Raw genomic sequence first — 5,104 nt, forward strand, 5'->3', positions numbered from 1 at the left:
CCCAAACTTAAGCATTTCCTTCACGACCATTAGAACTGTTGTAGGCTAGCTGGACTTAGGCTCTGAAGCATTGTGAATTATGGAAACTAGCTTGAAACTATGGAATGACACCTCTGGAAAAGCATTATCATCGATGTAAAGGATAGATGTTTCTTAGAAGATAGTCATGGGCTCTTTAGCCATAATATTGATCAATTGATTTTCGGAGATGAAATTGAGTCTCTGAAGGAGGGTAGAAACGACTGCACCTGCTGTATGCAACTAAGGCCTCCCTAAAAGCACTTGGAAACTAGCTATGAAGGATCTCAGGCTGATTTCAATCATTAGCTCAATTTCACCTTGCGCTTTACGACGCGTGCTGTCAAAGGCTTTGGTGATCATAATGCTAGGTTTGATAAGAGACAAATCCACTTTCAAGCACTCAAGACTGGCCATCGCGCAGACATTCAAGGCTTATCCATTGTCGATTAACACTCTTGTGATAATCATGTCCTCACATTTGACTACGATATGCATAGCCAAGGTATAATCTCTACCTTCTAGAGACAACTTATCATCTGAAAAGGAGACCTGGTTCGTGGCCAACACCAATGATACTAAACCCTTGAATGACGAGTCTGTAATACCAATAGGAACATGCGTTTCCTTCAATACCTTCAATAGAGCTTCACGATGGACCTCGAAAGATAGCAACAAGGCTAAGATAGAAATTTAAGCTGGAGATTTGTTTAACTACTGAATCACACTAGAATCAACCTTTCGGATCGTTTTCAAGAATTCCTCAGCTTCTTTAGTGGTGACCCTATTCCTTACTAGCTCGAATGTGCTCATCCCAATCTCTTTCCTCCTTTCTAGTTCCTCAAGAGTGTAACATCAACCACTCTTAGTGAGTCCGGCTAGGCCTAAAGAGATATTAGAGCAAACCTCCTCCTTTCCAATTTAGGTGGAAATCAAAGTCACATCATATTCCTATGGGACACGACGACTATCTTTGTAAGGGAAGGGCTTCGGCATATGAATGACCATGCCTTCTTGAGCCTGTAGATTAGGCGCCAAGGAGAACATTCTTGGACCGATGATGACTAGACTAGGCAGAGCAGCTTCTAAAACTTTTTGGCTAAGAGCTTTAGAGATTTCTTGGACAGACTTTGGCAAAACTAGGGGATCGAAACCTCGAATGGTAGGGATGACAGGGGTTCCTTTCTGGACAAATATTGGAGATGGCTCGGTGATCCTGGGCAAAGATAAGATCAAAGGAACAATCTTTCCTATTATCATAGCACTGTGGCTAGTTCCTGCTTGGGTACTTTGCAGGCATGGGCCAGCTGCCATGAAATTACTCCTTCACACAGCCTCCCTTTTGATCCAAATGATACCATGATCAGCTAGACTTTGCACTTGTGCTCGTAGCATTCTACAATCGAATAAGGCATGTCATTCCCCACTATGACAAAATGAGAAGACTTCCCAGTCGAAGCCTGGAGCTCATATGTTATCTAGAATAATGTGAATTTCTCAGACTAGAGCCCATAGCATGGCTTTCTAAGGGAATAAAGGGGATGAGGAATCAGGGATCCTCTCCTCCACTATAGAGATAGCATTCACATTCCCTTCCTGATAAGAAGGCAGGGGATTAGTGATGACATTCGGCCCGATCATATTGTTGAACTATACTAACTTGTTATCGTTGAGATCTTGGATTCGATGTCTCAAATGTATGCATTCTTCCAAAGTATACCCTTCAGCCCTAAGGTGGTGCTTACATTTCTTGGATGGGTCAAAACCAGGCAAAGGAGGACTATCTTTGGGTTTCATGAATATTGGAGTCACTAGCTTCTTTTCCAATAGATAAGCATAAAGCTCTGCCATAGGCATTAGTAACAGAAAGAATTTTCGTGGTTCTGCCTTAGGATATCGAGGTGGATCGAGCCTTCCCCTCTGATTGAATGCTTAGTAAGGTGCCTAGGCTGGCTCAACCTGTTATTGATAAGGCTGAGCATTTGAGGCAGTATAAGCCGAAACGACACCCTTTGGTCCTTCAGGTGCTTTGTCGATCATATGAAGATCGACTTCCATCCCTTTGCGTCTAGTTGCCTTATTTACCTATTGTTTTATCATAGAATTCAAAGCCTCAGGATCGACTATTTTATTGCTAATAATACCTTCATCAATACGCTCCCTAATAGGAATCAGGCTTGCAAAGTGAGTGACTTGGTCATTAATCATCTTCTCGTAATAAGGGGGATTAAGGTTATTAATGAACCACTTGATCATTTTGCGTCCATCAAGGGAGGAAGCGCTTGGGCAGCTAGCTCATGCCATCTTTAGGCAAACTCACGGAAAGATTCCCCACTCTTCTTTTCTATCCTCTGCAGAACGATGCAGTCAGGAGCTACCTCAGTATTAAACCGGTAATACTCCAAGAATGCATTAGCCATCTCTCTCTAGCTAGAGGTCTTTTCCAATCTCACATACCATATGGCTGTAGGGTCAGTTAAGCTACCAGGGAAAATCTGGTAGAGCAAAGGATGATTGTCTCCATAGGGTGCCATCTTCTTATAGAAATTGCGTAGATAGGTGAAAGGATCTCTAGTGCCATCATACTTGATGAATTCGATTGCCTTAAACTTGGGAGGCATAATGACTTGAGGGAAATTGGTCAAGTTGTCTAGATGACACTTCCTCGGGTGCCAGAGCACTCTATGATACGAATTTTCTTAGTCAGGGTCTCCACTTGACTTTTGACCTGACTGTAACCAAACTCTAAGGTTTTATCCTTAGGAGGATCCACTTCTTGATTATTCCTTTGTGGGGTGAATGGTGGTGTGGTTCAACCCTGATTTGGATCTGGTGGAGGCCGAGCCTCATTTTCAAAATGGGGCATAGAGCCCTCTAGAGTGGGACGAAATGATCTTAATTCCCTCTTCCAACCAACTGTAGCATCATATGCATCATTTCTGCCATTTGCTCTTTCAAGAGAGCAATCTTATGAGTATTTCCCTCGATAGGGGAAGGACCACTAGTAGGTATCTCTTTAGCACGAGACCTAGTGATGAAAAGATCACGGTGTGATGGTAGCTTGGACTATTTCCTTTGAGCAATCTTTTCTTTTTAGGATCCTGGAAGGGAAAAGAATGGGATGGGAGAGAAATGGGGTACATTTGAAAATTTGTCAATGTGGAAACACAAAACAAACACGAAGTTAGTTTAGGTTCCTGCTTATGTAAAATGAACCTATCATTTTTCGAAATTTTGGCTGGGACCATTGATTGAGTATTTATCATGGTGAGTTTCTATAGTGATGCACAAGCTTGGCAAGTAACCGAAACTTTCATATCATGCTTGAAATTGCGTGATGGACCTTTCTCTTTTGATTACATGGAAAAGTAATGCTTTTACAAAAATTGGCTTTTTTCAATGCCCCCACAACATGGGCTATTAACAATGGTTCCATAGTGGGCCTTTTACAATACAAGGAAATTCAAATTTACAATGAAAAGGCTTCATTCTGAATGGTCCTACCTTCTCAGAGAATTTCTTGAACTCTTTGCATTGTCCTCCTTGGTGTGGAGTTCCGACTACTTGCCACAAATTTTATCTGTACACATTTACATGACGGAGCCATTAGTGTATGCATGGATGCCCTTGTAGGGTTGGAAACCCTTAGGGACCGAGTTTGATTACATGTGTGTTAAGGGCCAAAATTTCACAAGAAAACTCATTCCATGAAAAGTAAGGAAAGACCATGGGCCTTAACAAAAGAAGGCCCAATTCATGAAGTTAAGAAGGCCCAATTCAAGCAGCAAGAAGAATCAACATCAAGGCTCTATATATGTTCAGATTTCCAGCAAAAAGGCCATTAAAAAATCCAGCAAAATCCAATGAAAGAACTGGGCCGGGATACCCAAAGGCTGCTAGAGGCTCAGGATCCTCGGGACGTGCAGCACAGCTAACGTGGGATTGAGACAGCAGGGGTACCATGAAATACAAGAAATGAAGAATAGATATGTCCTTCTCAAGCACCCAATGGTGCTGCAAAGAACCAAAAACTTAGAAAGTGACAATTCATGAACAAAAAGCTGGTACATCGGGAAACCCAGAATGAAGAACTATAAAGGGAAGTGGCTGGGAAAACCTTCAACCCAGTAGAAATGGATTCCACTCACCTGGGAAAAAATGACAGCAAGGAAAGACAACTAAAAGCTGAGTCTGAAAAAGTAAGAAGCCTTGAAAGAAGAGAGATTGAAGGTTAGCTGCCCAAGGACGCCACAGAATGGAAAGTCAGCAAGTGACTTTTAGAGAAATAGCACTAAAAGATGAAAACTATCAAAAACAGGAAAAGAACCAGCCATTAAAGTGGCTGACATAACAGTGGCTCTGGTACCCAGGGAGCCAAGGGGGGAGAATCAGAGGTATCCAAACCCTAAAATGACACTATAAAAGGGGAAAACAGCCAACAAGTAAAGGGGATTGAGAAATAGGGAATCAGAACAAGAATCGTTGAGAAAAATCTGTCAAAAACTCAAAGAAAGTAGAAAACAGTGCTCGGTATCCCAAAAACAACCACTATAGAACATACTTGGATTCAAAGGGATTCAAACTTTGCAAGTCTTAGAGGCTTAGATAACTATCTAAGTCTGTAATTTTTGAACTTATTTGGATCTTGTAACATGTCTTAGTGAGCACATTGTAATCCACAATTAAGAAAAATAGTGAAATATCTCATATTGATTTGAGGATTTCTAACAATTATTTCGCGTATTTCTTTATTATATTATCTTCCTTTACTGCTTCTTGCTGCTCAATACTTATATTCTTGCTTGTTAGTTTTTCCTTTTACTCAGCCAAAAGCTGAGTCCTTTTACCAGGGTCCTCACTTCAACTTGGGCCTTGGACACACTTAGCCTCCAAAGAAATACATGTCAAAACATACACACATCAGATATCTCTCTCTCCCACAAAAATCCTTCTCACCTAACCATCTTGGAAGGTAATACCTAAGCAAAGCCACTCGGACTTGAGTTCCGAATCCCACAAGTCTTGTGCAAAAGCACTAAGTCTATGAGAATAGGGGCCAGGATCCTCGTGATTGAATCATTCTCAT

The sequence above is a fragment of the Quercus lobata genome, chromosome 1 (genome assembly GCF_001633185.2).
Source record: "Quercus lobata isolate SW786 chromosome 1, ValleyOak3.0 Primary Assembly, whole genome shotgun sequence".
In the NCBI taxonomy this organism is placed as follows: domain Eukaryota; kingdom Viridiplantae; phylum Streptophyta; class Magnoliopsida; order Fagales; family Fagaceae; genus Quercus; species Quercus lobata.